Source organism: Leopardus geoffroyi, chromosome D4 (assembly GCF_018350155.1).
Source record: "Leopardus geoffroyi isolate Oge1 chromosome D4, O.geoffroyi_Oge1_pat1.0, whole genome shotgun sequence".
In the NCBI taxonomy this organism is placed as follows: domain Eukaryota; kingdom Metazoa; phylum Chordata; class Mammalia; order Carnivora; family Felidae; genus Leopardus; species Leopardus geoffroyi.
This window is the reverse complement of record NC_059342.1, coordinates 6,908,677-6,924,669: the sequence shown is the minus strand read 5'-3', so window position 1 is coordinate 6,924,669 and position 15,993 is coordinate 6,908,677. Positions and strand designations below refer to the sequence as shown.

Genomic DNA, 15,993 nt, shown 5'->3' with positions numbered 1-15,993 from the left:
GTGTTAGGAACAAAATAGAACGTGTGAAAGTGTGGAGGGAGGCTGTGTTATATCAGGTGGTCAGTGCTTTAGGAACCTTTACTTTGCAGAGATGGCATTTGCTCTGGGTGTTGAGTTAGAGGACGGAGGGAGGAAGGCACGGTTAGGGGGCAAAACCTTAAAACTGTTCAAATATTTCTATTCCAGGAATGGAAACACAAGACTGACTTTTTTTTTTTTTAAGTTTACTTATTTTTCTTTTTCGTAATCTCCACACCCAAGGTGGGGCTCGAACTCATGACTCTGAGATCAAGAGTTGCATGCTGTTTTGACTGAATCAGCCAGGCATCGCAAGACAGACATCTGAGTGCTTATTTTACCTGTAACATGGGCCTGGAAGATTGGCATGAGTTGTTAAAATAACGTGTGTCCACTACAATGCCAGCCACAGGGTAAGTGTATCTGAGCTGGGGGACTGGATGGCGGGGTGGGGACTGGGGCACTGGGGGGCTGGAGGGGGCGTTTAATGGGTAGGAGGCACTGCACTTAGATGGGGCGCCTGGGAGGCTCAGTCTCTTAAGCATCCTACTTTGCCTCAGGTCATGATCTCACAGTTCATGAGTTTGAGCCCTCATTGGGCTCTATGCTGACAGCTCAGAACCTGGAGCCTGTTTCAGATTCTGTATCTACCCCTCCCCCACTCTCAAAAATAAACATTTTATTTTATTTTATTTTATTTTCAACGTTTATTTATTTTTGGGACAGAGAGAGACAGAGCTGACAGCTCAGAACCTGGAGCCTGTTTCAGATTCTGTATCTACCCCTCCCCCACTCTCAAAAATAAACATTTTATTTTATTTTATTTTATTTTCAACGTTTATTTATTTTTGGGACAGAGAGAGACAGAGCATGAACGGGGGAGGGGCAGAGAGAGAGGGAGACACAGAGTCGGAAACAGGCTCCAGGCTCTGAGCCATCAGCCCAGAGCCTGACGCGGGGCTCGAACTCCCGGACCGTGAGATCGTGACCTGGCTGAAGTCGGACGCTTAACCGACTGCGCCACCCAGGCGCCCCAAAAAAATAAACATTTTAAAAAAGAAAGAAAGAAAGACGGACATTGAATAGCTTGTGATATTTATTCATGATTAAGAAAGAATGAAAACAGGGGCGCCTGAGTGGCTCAGTGGGATGAGCGTTCAACTTAGGCTCAGGTCATGATCTCTTGAGTTCAAGCCCCGCCGTCAGGCTCTGTGCTGACAGCTCAGAGCCTGGAGCCTGTCTCAGATTCTGTCTCCCTCTCTCTCTGCCCCTCTCCCGCTCACACTGTCTCTCTTTCTCTCTCTCTCAAAGATAAACATTTAAAAATTAAAAAAAAAAAAAAAAAAAGAATGAAAACAAATGACTTAGACATTCAGTTCATGTAGTTAGAAAAAGGCCATCAAAATAACCCAAGGAAAGCCAAGGAAGGGATTACGTAAGGAAAAAGAACACAAACGAAAGGAGTGGAAAACTTACAAAACAGAAGTGACGAAAGAAGGGAAAAGTCTGCACAAGTCCAAGTGGGGAAACACTAGAAAACCTGAAGGTGTTGAGAAAGTGCTTCTAATCTCCAATGCCGGGAACATTTGAGCTTTTAGCTGCAAAAGGGCCCTAAGAGAAAATCTTGAGGAAGTTTGGCTTAGAAAAAAAAAAAAAATGTTTAGACAAACAAACAAAACAGAGGAATCATCCTGTCATCAGGGAGAAAAAAAGCTGAGTGTTGTGGTCACATCAACAGGCCCCACAAAGCTGTCGACTAATTGCAGCTTTGCTAAAGTTCCTTGATGACAAATGAGTAAGTAAGTGCCGAGCTGTGGGAGGTGTCTGGGCGGCTGGGCCTAACACGGGCATTTCTCCATACATAGGCATTCGCGGGGGCCTAGTGCGGTAAGGGCTCTGAGTTCACGGTAATACCTCAGAGGATGTACGTGGACAAGAGATTCAGGAAGGGCTTGTGTGCTGGGGCTTGCCTTCTAGGAATCCTGCAGAAGTCAGGGTCTGAAGAAGCCTGAGATAGACCCTGTGGGGGGACGCCGGGCCGTCACAGTCATTCCGGCCTGGAAAAGCTGAGCTGGTGATGAGAGAGCATCAGGCGAGCCGAGGGGGAATCACAAGCTGGCATCACCCCCCTCCTCCAACCCCCCACCCCAGGTTGGATACTTGTGGCATTCCTCAGGCACCTTGGCTGCCCAAGGACAAAGGGGAGGAAAGAAAACAAACAGTTAACTGATGGAGACCCCAGTCCTGCTGACAGGAGTCTCCATCAGTTTACAAATATCTTAGTAAATTCCAAGAAAAAGGCAATCTTATCAACAGCCTAATCTCCAGAAACCTCATATCCTGGAGCCCCAACGTCACCCTCCCGTCCACAATGATGTGGGAACAAAGGCAAGAAGGAAATGGCAGGTAAGATTAAACTTCCTTATAACCTGCAGCCCATTGGCAAATACTTGAGGCACATACAGAGTAGAACATTTCTCCAGAAACCCCCTGCTGTCCTGATGTTAATGCCTTACTAGAGGGAAAACCACCTTAGCTTGAAGACAGCAAGGCCTCAGGTGTCCTGGGAGTCCTCCTTAGCACATCCCAGTCCCTCTGGAGGCCTCCCATTTGACTCTGTCTCCCCAACTCCATAGTATATAACTGGTCACTCTGCACAACCCTCGTGCAGCTCTTTCTGTCCATGAATCCTATCCCTGTGCTTTAATAAAATGGCCACTTAAAAAAAAAATTAAAAAAAAAATTTTTTTGACATTTGCTCATTTTAGAGAGACAGAGCATGAGTAGGGGAGGGGCAGAGAGAGAGGGAGACACAGAATCCGAAGCAGGCTCCAGGCCCCGGGCTGTCAGCACAGAGCCCGATGTGGGGCTCAAACTCACGAACTGTGAGATCATGACCTGAACCGAAGTCGGACGTTTAACTGACTGAGCTACCCAGGCACCCCAGTAAAATCACCCTTTTGCACCGAAGACGTCTCAAGAATTCTTTCTTGGCTGTTAACTCCGAACCCCCACCAGTCTAAGACCTCATCACTGCCACTTGTGGCCACATGGATGAACCCAGGGGTAGGTGGATTAGAGAGTGGACAAAAAGTGCCCCCCACCCCCACCAGCTGCTAGAAGAACAGAATTGTCATTAACTGAGATGATTGGGAGGACCGTGAGGGAAACAGGTTTGGGGGAGAATATTAGAGTTGTTTTGGGATACATTAAATTGGTAATATCTTTGAGACATCCAGTGGGAGTTGATAAGGAAGCAGTTAGGTGTACAGATTTTGAGTACGTAGTGCAGGTCTGGGCTGGAGATACAAAGTTTGGGAATGTTTATTTAAATTTGAGAGCGAGAGAGAGAGAGGGATTGCAGGGGAAAGGCAGAGAGAGAGAGAGAGAGAGAGAATCCCAAGCAGGCTCCGTGCTCAGCGAGGAGCCTGACATCGGGCTCCATCCCTGGGATTATGACTTGAGCCGCAACCAGAATCTGACGTGTAACCGTGTCACCGACTGAGCCACCCAGGCCCCCGGGAGTCATCCTTTAAATTCTGAAGATAGTATAAACTCACTAGGGGAGTGAATTTAGATGAGAGGAGAAGAGGTCTGAAGTCTGAGTTCTGGAGTCCCCCCACTTTCTAGGCTGAGGAGGCAACACTGAGGGAGCCTGGGGGGGAAGGTAAGTTAGGGTGAGTGTGGGGTCAGCTGGAAGTCAGCCAGTTGTGTTCCAAGGAGGGAGTAATTAAGTGAGTCAAATTCTACTGACAGGTAGGACTGAGAACTGCCTGAAAATTATTTCTAATTGCACAAAACAAACCCTCTATGAAATAGGTTATTTTTTATTTTCAATGTATAGTTGAAAAAATCTGGAGATGGTTTTGCCCCCAGATCCCATAGCTACTCAGGAACAGAATTAGTGATTCACAATGCTAGATGAAGTTTACATAATGCTTTCTGTCCGAGGAAACGTCTGTGAGTAGAATTCAACTTATCCAGGACAAGAACATCAGGGGAAAAAGAAAGAGAAGGTCTCAACTAAAGTAGGGTTATGGACCCTACAGAGGAGGCAGAAGTCAGAAAATACAAGGCCATGTTGTTGTTGTTGTTGTTGTTTAAATGTTTGTTTATTTTTGAGAGAACGACAGAGCGAGAGTGAGGGAGGGGCAGAGAGAGAGGGAGACACAGAATCCGAAGCGGGCTCCAGGCTCTGAGCTATCAGCACAGAGCCCGTTGCGGGGTTGAACTCGTGAACTGTGAGATCATGACCTGAGTCGAAGTTGAACGCTAACCGACTGAGCCACCCAGGCAGCGCAAGCCCATATTTTTTTTTAAAACACTTTGCAAAAGCAACAGAAGAAGGAGCCTTGGAAAATTAAATCAATGAGAATATTTGGGAAAGCTCTGAGAAAGAAGAAAATGAGGCCAGCCCTACCAGTCATTAAAACATTATAAGACTTGGGGCTCCTGGGTGGCCCAGTCGGTTAAGCGGTTGACTCGGGCTCAGGTCATGATCTCAGGGTTTGTGGGTTCAAGCACCACATTAGGCTCTGTGCTGACAGCTCGGAGCCTGGAGCCTGCTTCGGATTCTGTGTCTCCCTCTCTCTCTCTGCCCTCCCCCACTCATACTCCGTCTCTCTCTCAAAAGTAAATAAACATTTAAAAAAACATTATAGGGGCGCCTGGGTGGCGCAGTCGGTTAAGTGTCCGACTTCAGCCAGGTCACGATCTCGCGGTCCGTGAGTTCGAGCCCCGCGTCGGGCTCTGGGCTGATGGCTCAGAGCCTGGAGCCTGTTTCCGATTCTGTGTCTCCCTCTCTCTGACCCTCCCCCGTTCATGCTCTGTCTCTCTCTGTCCCAAAAATAAATAAACGTTGAAAAAAAAATTAAAAAAAAAAATAAAATAAAAATAAAAAAACATTATAAGCTTGTACAATAAGATTATGGTATTGGGACATGAATACATAGATCAATGAAACAGAGTAGAAAATCCAAAAATAGGGCGCCTGGGTGGCGCAGTCGGTTGAGCGTCCGACTTCAGCCAGGTCATGATCTCCCGGTCCGTGAGTTCGAGCCCCGCGTCGGGCTCTGGGCTGATGGCCCAGAGCCTGGAGCCTGTTTCCGATTCTGTGTCTCCCTCTCTCTCTGCCCCTCCCCCGTTCATGCTCTGTCTCTCTCTGTCCCAAAAATAAATAAAAATAAACGTTGAAAAAAAAAATTAAAAAAAAAAAGAAAATCCAAAAATAATTGCATCTGGAAATTTAATATGTGATAAAGCTGGCATCTAAAATCAATGGAGGAAAAAGTCCTTCTTTGTAAATAGTATTGGGGTAAATAGATAGCCAGACAGTCATATCCGTTTCTCTACACAAGATGAATTCCGAATGGGTCAAAGATTTAAAAACTTTTTAAAGAAACAAAGCTGTATAATTACTAGAAGGAAGTAAGAGCGGATTCCTCCGTAATTAAGGAATTGGGGAAACTTCCTGAACTCAAAATCCAGAGGCAATTAAGGAAAAGACTGAAATTTGGACTATACAAAACAACAGTGACAATAAAATTTTTGCGTTAGTGAAACACATCATAAGCAAAATAAAAAGCTAAAAACTGCGATAGGTATTTCCGACTTACAAAGGATTAATGTTGTCTGATTGTGTTCTGGAGAGCAAGGACTCCTGGTTCACAGTCTTTGCCAATTGCCATGGTGTAAAGCCTCCCACCACAGTAGATTTTAAGTTGCCAAAATGCGCTCACCTGCACCCATGTGACATCAGCTGGGTCACAAAATTCCTGACGATTTAACAATCGGCGCTTGTAGGCGGGCTCTCAGCACATCACCATCAGTATCCTTCATAAATATACTAAGGGCTTCATCACTTGGAGAAGAAAAGGAAAACCATCACCTTGTGGAAAATAGACAGGAGATATACACACACAATTCACACACACGCAATAATGAAAATAAAGGACCTTTAAATATGTGAAAAGATGTACAGTCACACTTAAAGGAAATGCAAATGAAAACTGCACGAAGATACTATTCCCCAACTCTCAGATTGGCAGAAATCTAAAAGTTTAGACAGCAAAACGTGTTGACAAAGCAGTCAGGGAACAAGCACTTTAATTTTTTGCTGGTGGGCACGCAAAAATGGTATAATCCAGGGGGAGGGGAATTTGGCACTATCTAGTAAAATTGCATATATATTAACCTGTCGATCCAAATATCCCACTTTTAGGCCTCAAGCCTAAAGATTCACTGACAAAAATGCAAAAAGATACATAAGGTTACTCAGTGACCACTGTTTGCAAAACCAAAAAAGTGGAAACAACTTCAACGATCATCCATCACAGAATGCTTTCATAAACTAGGACCCGTTCACATACTAGAATTAGTACACAGCTCTAAAAACAAGTAAGAAATACCTCTATGTATTGCTATGACATGATATCCAGTGGAAAAAAGCAGGATTGCCGAACTAAGGTAATATACTACCATTTAACTAAAAGGGGAAGAAGAAATGAATGTCCCGTATTTTAAGATTTCATCTCTACACCCAACAAACGTGGGACTCGAATTTACAACGTTGAGATTAAGAATTGTATGCTCCACTGACTGAGCCAGGCAGGCGCCCCTACCTTATATATTTTTTTAAAAATACATAAGGGGTCCCTGGCTGGCTTAGTCAGTAGAGCATGCAACTCAGGGTCATGAGTTCGAGCCCCACCTTGGGCACAGAGATTACTTAAAAAAAAAAAAAAAAAAAAAAAAAAAAAAAAAAGAGAAAGAAAAATTGAAATAGAAATATAAAAAAGTTAAAAGAACAAATTAAAAAACAAAAAATGCTCATTACCTCTAGGGGGAGGGAATGGAGCAGAGAGATAGAGACGGAGATCAGACTTCTCTCTGATTATGGTTTAACGGTTTGACTTTGTTAGTTATGCAACAAGATTTAATTTTTCAAAAATATTTTCGGGGCGCCTGGGTGGCGCAGTCGGTTAAGCGTCCGACTTCAGCCAGGTCACGATCTCGCGGTCCGGGAGTTCGAGCCCCGCGTCGGGCTCTGGGCTGATGGCTCAGAGCCTGGAGCCTGTTTCCGATTCTGTGTCTCCCTCTCTCTCTGCCCCTCCCCCGTTCATGCTCTGTCTCTCTCTGTCCCAAAAATAAATAAACGTTGAAAAAAAAAATTAAAAAAAAAAAAATATTTTCAAAAGCAAGACCTACAAGTCAAAGGCAAAAATGAAACAAATGAACTTGGTTGTGTAATGACCTTGTTCTATTTTTATAAATTGCTACTGCTCTTGTTTTATCTTTTTTTAATGTTTATTTTTTGAGAGAGAGATACAGTGCGAGCAGGGGAGGGGCAGAGAGAGATACACACACACACACAATCCAAAGCAGGCTCCAGGCTCCGAGCTGTTGGCACAGAGCCCTCTGCGGGGCTCGAACTCACGAACTGTGAGATCATGACCTGAGCTGAAGTCAGCCGCTTAACCAACTGAGCCACCCAGGCACCCGCTACTGCTCTTTGAATAATTTGTAGAAATATGAGTAGCTTCCTTTGCTCTGAGGTAACCCATGTTCTGAAGTTTTCTCCTGGAATTCTCTATACTGTCTCACTTATCTAACTCTGGAGTTCCTTCCAGGTGACAAATACCATAACCTTGCTTGAGGGACATACTTCCCAGCCTATTTTCTCCTAGCCAGAGGCGTCTCCTGTCCTTTGAGACAAAACTACTCCCATCACAGCACTGACTTCCCTTCAGAAACAAGACACTGTGTTATTCTCCTAATAATCCCCCTTCACTGCTGGAGCCGTGGTCCATCCAGGGTATGTCTGTCCCAGGACCGAGGGATAAGGTAATCATACACCCATGAGGGTCATTCTTCTCCTTGAAATTCGAGTTTCCTGGATCACAGGATTTGTAGTTGCAAGTAGCTAAGTTTGACTCTCACAGGTTGGGGGACCTCAAACAAAATAATTAACTTCTCTTAGCTTCAGTCCCCTCATTTTTGAAACAGGGGAAACGTAACACCAATCTTTTGGGGTCGTTGTGAGATTTGAATAAGATTGTGTAAAATGTCAGGCATAAGCTTGGTGCTTCCCTCCTGTCTCCTCCCTCTGCTTCCCTTCTCTTATTTCCCACCTTCTTTTTATTCAGTCTTCTCTCCACATCCTTCTTTCATAAAATGAACAAGACTAAGAAACTTTGAAGATTCTTTTCAAACCCTGAGATCAGAAACACTGACAGGGTGCAGTGCATTTAGATGGGGGCTTGGCTGTTGAGGATTAGAAATCCAAAAAAGCACATAGTAGAAATGAGTTAGAGGCCGGTAGCGACTTTAACTGAAGAGAAGTTTAAGATCTAATACGAGGGAAAGGGTTCCTGGGTGGAACTATTTTAGGGTCTCAGTAATATTAGAAATTCTGAAGACTTAAGAGCGCCAAGATGGCTCAGTCGGTTAAGTGTCTGACTTCAAGTCATGAACCTGTGGTTCGTGGGTTTGAGCCCCACATGGGGCTCTGTGCTGACAGCTCAGAGCCTGGAGCCTGCTTCTGATTCTGTGTCTCCCTCTCTCTCTCCCCCTTCCCCACTCATGCTCTGTCTCTCTCTGTCTCTCAAAAATGAATAAGTGTTAAAAAATATTTAAAAAGAAAAGAAATTCTGAAGATTTGTCCAAATGAGGGGAGGAAATAGAGAAGTGAGTGAAGGAGGTAGGGAAAAAGAAAAATTGGAAAGTAAGAAGGTTAAAATAAAGTCAGATCACACAAGTGTTGGTGAAGATGTGGAGGAATTGGGATTCTCATGCACTTCCAGTGGAAATGTAAAATGGTGCAGTAATTTGAGAACAATCCGGCGATTTCTCAATGAAACATAGTGTTACCATATAACCCAGTTCCACTGCTAGGTATATACCCAAGGGAACTGAAAACTTAGGTCTACACAAAAACTTGTACGTGAGTGTTTATAGCAACATCGTTCATAATACCCAAAAGATGGAAACAACTCAAACCTCCTTCGACAGATGAATAGATAAACAGAATGTAGTATATTCATACAATGGAATTTCACTTTCCCAAAGAAGACATACAGATGGCCAACAGGTACATGAAATGATGCTCAACATCATTAATCGTCAGGGGAGTGCAAATCAAAACCATGGTGAGATACCACCCATACCTGTTAGAATGGCTATAAAGTGAATGGCTAAAGACCAGAAATAGTAAATGTTGGCAGGGATGTGGAGAAAAGGGAACCCTCGTGCCTCACTGGTGGGAATGTAAATTGGCTCAGCCACTCTGAAAACCACTATGGAGTATTCTCAAAATATTAAAAATAGAACTACCATACGATCCAGCAACTCCACATTTGGGTATTGCTCAGAAGAAAACGAAAACCCTAATTCGAAAGGATACGTGGACGTTCATGTTCATTGCAGCATTAGTTTACACTAGCCAGGATATGGAAACAACCTAATTGTCCATCGATGGATGAATGGATAAGGAAATTGTGGTGTATGCAATGGAATGTGGTATATACCAAGAAATGTGACTTAGCCATCAAAAAGAATAAATCCTGGGGTGCCTGGGTGGCTCAGTCAGTTGAGCGTCCGACTTCAGCTCGGGTCATGATCTCACAGTCTGTGAGTTCGAGCCCCGCGTCGGGCTCTGTGCTGCCAGCTCAGAGCCCGGAGTCTGTTTCAGATTCTGTGTCTCCCTCTCTCTCTGCCCCTCCCCCGTTCATGCTCTGTCTCTTTCTGTCTCAAAAATAAATGTTAAAAAAAAAAAAAAAAGAATAAATCCTTGCCATTTACTGCAACACTGATGGACTTTGAGGGCATTATGCTAAGTGAAATAAGTCAGAGAGAGACAAATACCATGCTTCTCTTTTCTGTGTGGAGTCTCACACAACATCAACAAGCCAAGCTTCTAGACACAGAGTACAGACTGCTGATAGCTGCCAGAGGCAAGGGTGGAGAGTGGGAGAAATGAGAGAAAGGGGTCAAAAGGTTAAAAAGAAGAAGAAAAGGGAAAAGAGAGAGAGAGAGAGAGAGAGAGAGAGAGAGAAATTTGCCTTCCTGATTAAAAAACAAAACTCCCAAAACAAAAAATACCCTTCAAAGTGGGATACACTGGTTAAGTCAAGTGTGGTCCATCCGTATGATGAAATGCCACCTAATGGCATTCAGAAGGAAGGAGGAAGAAAACAGAATGAGGAAGCCTTTTTATACTGATAACTAAAGTTTTCCAAGATGTAAACAAAGTTAATTAATTTAAAAAAATACGTATATATATAATCTATTGGGGTGACATCTCTAAGATGTTAATGTAATATGCATATAAGACGTGGGGAAGTGTTAAAATGAGAAAATGTAGGAGATCTCAATAGGTAGATAGATAGGTAATGTTCTTTTCATTCACATGTGAGATATTTACAGTGACCATGTTCTGAGTCACAGCAGGATTTAACAAGATACCAAAGCATACAGAACAAAAGAAAACAAGCCTAAAGCTAACATCATACTTAATGGTGAATATATTCTTCCGAAGGTAAGGAACAAGACAAAGATGTCTACCCTCATCGTGTCTCTTTCACATTGTTCTGGAGGTGCTGGTCAGTGCAATAAGGCAAGGAAAACAGGAAGAAACACAACTGTCTCGTTCACAAATGGGGTTGTATGTGAAAAATCCTAAGGAATCTACAAAAAAGCTACTAGATCTCTCTGCCCTTCCTCCACTCATGCTCTGTTTCTCTCTCTCTCTCTCTCTCTCTCTCTTTCCCCAAAAATGAATGAACGTTAAAAAAAAATTTAAAAAGCCACTAGAACTAATGAGTTCTAGTTGCAAGATTCAGAGAAACAATGGTATTTCTATACACTAGCAACAGGCCATTTCAAATAAAAAGTTTTTGCAATCAAAAAGAATGAAATCTTGCCATTTGCAACAACGTGGATGGAACTAGAGGGTGTTATGCTAAGTGAGATTAGTCAGAGAAAGACAAACATCATATGACTTCATTCATATGTGGAATGTAAGATACAAAACAGATGAACAGAAGGGAAGGGAAGCAAAAATAATATGAAAACAGGGAGGGGGACAAGACATAAGAGACTCTTAGATACAGAGAACAAACTGAGGGTTGCTGGAGGGGTTGTGGGTGGAGGGATGGGCTAAATGGGCAAGGGGCATTAAAGAGGACACGAGCTGAGCACTGGGTGTTATACATAGGGGATGAATCACCGCGTTCTACTCCTGAAATCGTTGTTGCACTATATGCTAACTGACTTAGATGTAAAATAAAAATAAATAAATAAAAAGCTTTTAAAATGCCATTTGAAGTAATATTTTTAAAAAATATTTATTTATTTTGGGGAAAGCACAAGTGGGAGAGGGGAGAGAGAGGGGGACAGAGGATCCAAAGCGGGCTCTGTGCTAACCGGCTGACGGCAGTGAGCCTGATGTGGGACTCAAACTCATGAACCATGAGATCGTGACCTGAGCTGAAGTCCAACACTCAACAGACTAAGCCACCGTTGTGCCCCTGTAGTAACGTTAAAATAAATATTAGGGGTAAATCTAACAAACTGAATGCAAAGACCGAATATTGAACATTACAAAATATTTCCAAGAAAAATTACAGAAGACTTAAATAAATGGTTACATGTATCGTGTTTATGCATAGAAACTCATTATTGTTATGTCAATCCTCCCCCAAATCATCTATAGATTTAACATAGTCTTGGTCACGATGTCAGTAGGTTGTTTGGGTTTGTTGTTTTTGTTTTTTTTTTTTAATAGAAATTGATGGGTTTATTCTAAAATTTGTGGAGAAATAGAAAGAATCTAGATCAGCCAAAACAAACGTAAGAAAGAATAGGAATGGAGAACTTTACCAGATTTCAAGATTTACTGTAAGGCTATAGTAATTAAGACAGCGTGGTGTTGATGTAAAGATAGGCATATGGATGGGACAGAATAGGGAGTCCAGAAATAGACTTACATATAATAATGTCAATTCATTTTTGACAAAGAAGAAAAGGATGGTCTTTTAAACAATATTGCTAGAGGAGCGACTGGGTGTTTCGGTTAGTAGAGCATGGAACTCTTGATCTTGGGGCTGTGAGTTTGAGCCCTATGTTGGGTGTGGAGATTACTTACAAAAAATAATAATGTTGCTAGAATAATAGGATATCCTTGTGGAAAAACATGAACTCAATTCTTACCTCTCATCATATGCTGTAATTAATTCAAAGTGGATCATACGCCTCAATGTAAAAGTTAAAAGCATAAAACTTTGGGGCGCCTAGGTGGCTGAGTTGGTTAAGCATCTGGCTCTTGATTTCAGCTCAGGTCATGACCTCACAGTGCGTGGATTCGAGTCCCACATCGGGCTCTGCACTAGGAGTGCAGAGGCCGCTTGGGATTCTCTCTGTCTCCCTCTCTCTCTGCCCCTCCCCTGCTTGTGTGCTCTGTCTCTGTCTCTCTCAAAATAAATAAACTTTCAAAAAACTATAAAACTTCTGAAAGAAATGTAGGGGAAAACCTTTGTCATTTTTGTTTAGGTAAAGATTTCTTAGAACCCAAAAAGCATGAACCATAAGAGAAAAACCTTATAAATTAGACTTTATTAAAAATAAAAACTTAGCAGGGTGCCTGGGTGGCTCGGTCGGTTAAGCATCCGACTTCGGTTCAGGTCATGATCTCACAGCTCATGGGTTTGAGCCCCGCATCGGGCTGTGTGCTGACAGCTCAGAGCCTGGAGCCTGCTTCGGATTCTGTGTCTTCCTCTCTCTCTGTCCCTCCCCTATTCATGCACGCACGCATCTCTCTTTCTCTCTCTCTCTCTCTCCCTCTCTCTCTCAAAAATAAACACAAATAAATAAATAAATAAATAAATAAAAACTAAAAACTTAGGCCCTTTGAAAGACAATGTTCAGAAAATATGAAGGTAAGACAGACTGGAAGAAAATCTTTGCAAAACATATACTGAATGAAATGCTTATACCCTAGGATAGATAAAGACCCATTAACACCTCAATAATAACAAAACACACAACCTGATAACAAAAAGGGAAACAAATGTGAACAAATACTTCATCAAAGAAGACATATGATTAACATGTAGGCACTTGAAAGATGCTTAACATCATCAGGAAAATGTAGGGGTGCCTGGATGGCTCAGTTGACTGAGCACTGGACTCTTGATTTTGGCTTAGGTCATGATCCCAGGATGGTGGGATTGAGTCCTGCTCATTATGGAGCCTGCTTGAGGATCTCTCTCTCCCTCTCTGTCTCTCCCTCTGGCCCTCTCTCCTACTTGATATCTCTCTCGCTCTCTGTCTCTCTCTCAAAAAAAAATAAAATAAAATAAAATAAAAAAGAAAAGGAAAATGTAAAACAGTACCATAATTAGATACCAGTATATCCCACCAGGATAGCTAAAATTAAAACAAACAAAAAACAAAAAAAGCAAAGGCCTCACCAGGTAACACCGAATATTGACGAGGATGTGGGGCAACTACAGCTGATGTCAACACAAAATGATGCAGCGACTCTGGAAAACAGTTTGGCAATTTCTTGTCAAGTTAAATACACACCTACCATAAGACCAAGGAATCTCTCTCATAGGTGTTTACCCAAGAGAAATGCAGCCTGTATTTCAGGAGAACCTATACAGGAGAAGTGTATCCTGTATTAGTCTGCTCCAGTGGCCACAAAATGCCATAGACTGAGAGGCTTTACTTTTTGTTTTCTCACAGCTCTGGAGGCTGGGAGTCCAAGATCAAGGTGTCGTCAGGATTGACGTCCGGTGAGAGCCCTCCTCTGGGCTTGCACACGGCCACTTTCTCACCCTGTCCTCCCATGGCCTCTGTTCCGTGCGTGCCATCCTAATGCGTGTGATGTGTTCATTTGTTTTTTCACTTTTCTGTTTCATTTGAAAAAGCTGTAATGAATCTATATACTTTTTATCCAGTCATAGAATAAAACAAATCCAATCTAACATAACTTCACTTTATTTATTTTATCTGTTTACTTATTTTAGAGAGAATGTGTGTGTGAGCAGGGGAGAGGGGCAGAGAGAGAGAGAGAGAGAGAGAGAGAGAGAGAGAGAATCTTAAGCAGGCTCCACACTTAGCTCAGAACCTGATGCGGGGCTTGACCCCACGACCCTAGGAGCATGACGTGAGCTGAAATCAAGAGTCAGATGCTTAACCTACTGAGCCACCCAGGCGCCCCCATAACTTCACTTAAAAAAAATAAGGGCAGTGGATTTTTCTCAGTGTATTTTTTTTTCAGCTTTACTGAGACATAATTGATAACATCACCTTTTTATTATTCATATTGATTCATTTTTTTGTTTGCTTGTTTCAATTAGTACTTACGGAAGGTCAGCCATGGTTTCAGGAACATAGCGATCAACACAGCAAAACCTCTACACTCTGGAGTCTTCCTTCTGGAGAGCAGAAGAGGGTATTAATGACTGCTGTGAACAGTAATACCAAATAATAGTAATTGAAGGAAAATTTTAATCTGTGAACAATTCTTTTCAACTATCAATATCTCTTTTCAGTCAGTATTTGCAGCCTCTGCCTCATCAAATATTCTCTTCAGAAGAATGGGGGGCACAGCAGAAGAGTTGAGTCCCAGGCCTGGTTCTACAGACCTGAGCGAATACGAAACCTTGCTGGGCCTCCCTCTGCTCAGTAAGCGGTGATCACACGGCCTCCAAGCAGGCGGTGAGGCTCTTAGTAAAATGGGAACACTTTATCATTGTGTAAAGGTAAGGCTCTTTGTGTAAACGTGTAATAATCTCTTTAGGCAAATCTTTTTATTGGAAGTGGACATTCTCTTTCTTTCTTTTTTTTTTTTTTTTTTTAATCTCTCCACCCCCAGTCTTTGGCTCAAGATTTTAAAGATTGCTATTAAAAGACAAGTGTGTTAGCACATTAAGATACTATCAGGTGGCAGATAACTTTTGAAAAGTTAATTACTCAAATTTGTCCCCGTAGATGGAACTGTGATGCCTTGGGGCACCGTGAGGCTTTGCATAATGGGAAGAAGGGTTTCAGGAACACCCGGTCCTTGGCTCTTGGTGCTTAATACAAAAACAAAAGAAAACCAACAAAACCCTGTGCAGAAAGGACCCTCGAGACAAACGCTCTTTGCAGTCTCGCCTTGGGCTTGTAATTCACTGTCTGGAGAACAGCACAGAATATGTGGATGAGCAGGTGAAAAATATTTATTTCTCAGCAAGTACTAACTGATGAGCCAAACAGGAAAGGACGAACTCTGTTAGAACTTAGTCTGTCCTAAACAGGAGAGGCCCACAGTGCGGAATGGAGCCCCGCAGTGGGATAAAAAATGATCGGAGCTGGGGCGCCTGGGTGGCTCGGTCCGTTAAGCATCTGACTTCCCCTGAGGTCATGATCTCCCGGTTTGTGCGTTTGAGCCCCTCTCTGGGCTCTGTGCTGACAGCTCCGACCCCTGCTTGGGATTCTCTCTCTCTCTCTCTCTCTCTCTCTCTCTCTCTCTCTCTCTCAAAATAGAGAAATAAACCTTAAAAGAAAGAAAAGAAATGATGAGGGCTCAGGGGGAGAATTCTAAGTGGCTGTGACGATCCCGTGTTCAGACTGAAGTCAAACCCGAGGGAAGAGACAGGGGTGGGGAATTTAAACAAGGAGGAAACTCATAAAGCAACTGATAAAGAGAACATGAAGTAGGAGGAAACCTGGCGATGCCTGAGCCTCGGACTCCCCGCTGGGCACGAAGCCTGCTCCTGGTGGTGTGGGGCAGTTCCTGAGATGCACAGAAGGGGGCGCCATTTCCGTATTATTCTTCCTGCTCCTACTCTCCGAGCCCCCACATTGAAGCTCCTGTTGCTAGGATGTATTACTTATACTTCATTTTACAGTTTTTAAAAAAATGTTTAATCTTTATGTATTTTTGAGAGAGAGAGAGAGCAGGGGAGGGGCAGAGAGAGAGGGAGACAC

The 15,993-nt window shown here is 43.0% G+C and overlaps 1 long non-coding RNA gene across 1 annotated transcript; it reads left to right on the top strand.

Annotated features, from left to right (window-relative positions):
- The first annotated feature begins 243 nt into the window (after positions 1-243).
- On the top strand, positions 244-14,830 carry LOC123593466. Its single transcript, XR_006710342.1, has 2 exons — positions 244-431; positions 14,379-14,830. It is a non-coding gene; the product is annotated as an uncharacterized LOC123593466 (long non-coding RNA).
- The last annotated feature ends 1,163 nt before the right edge of the window (positions 14,831-15,993 follow it).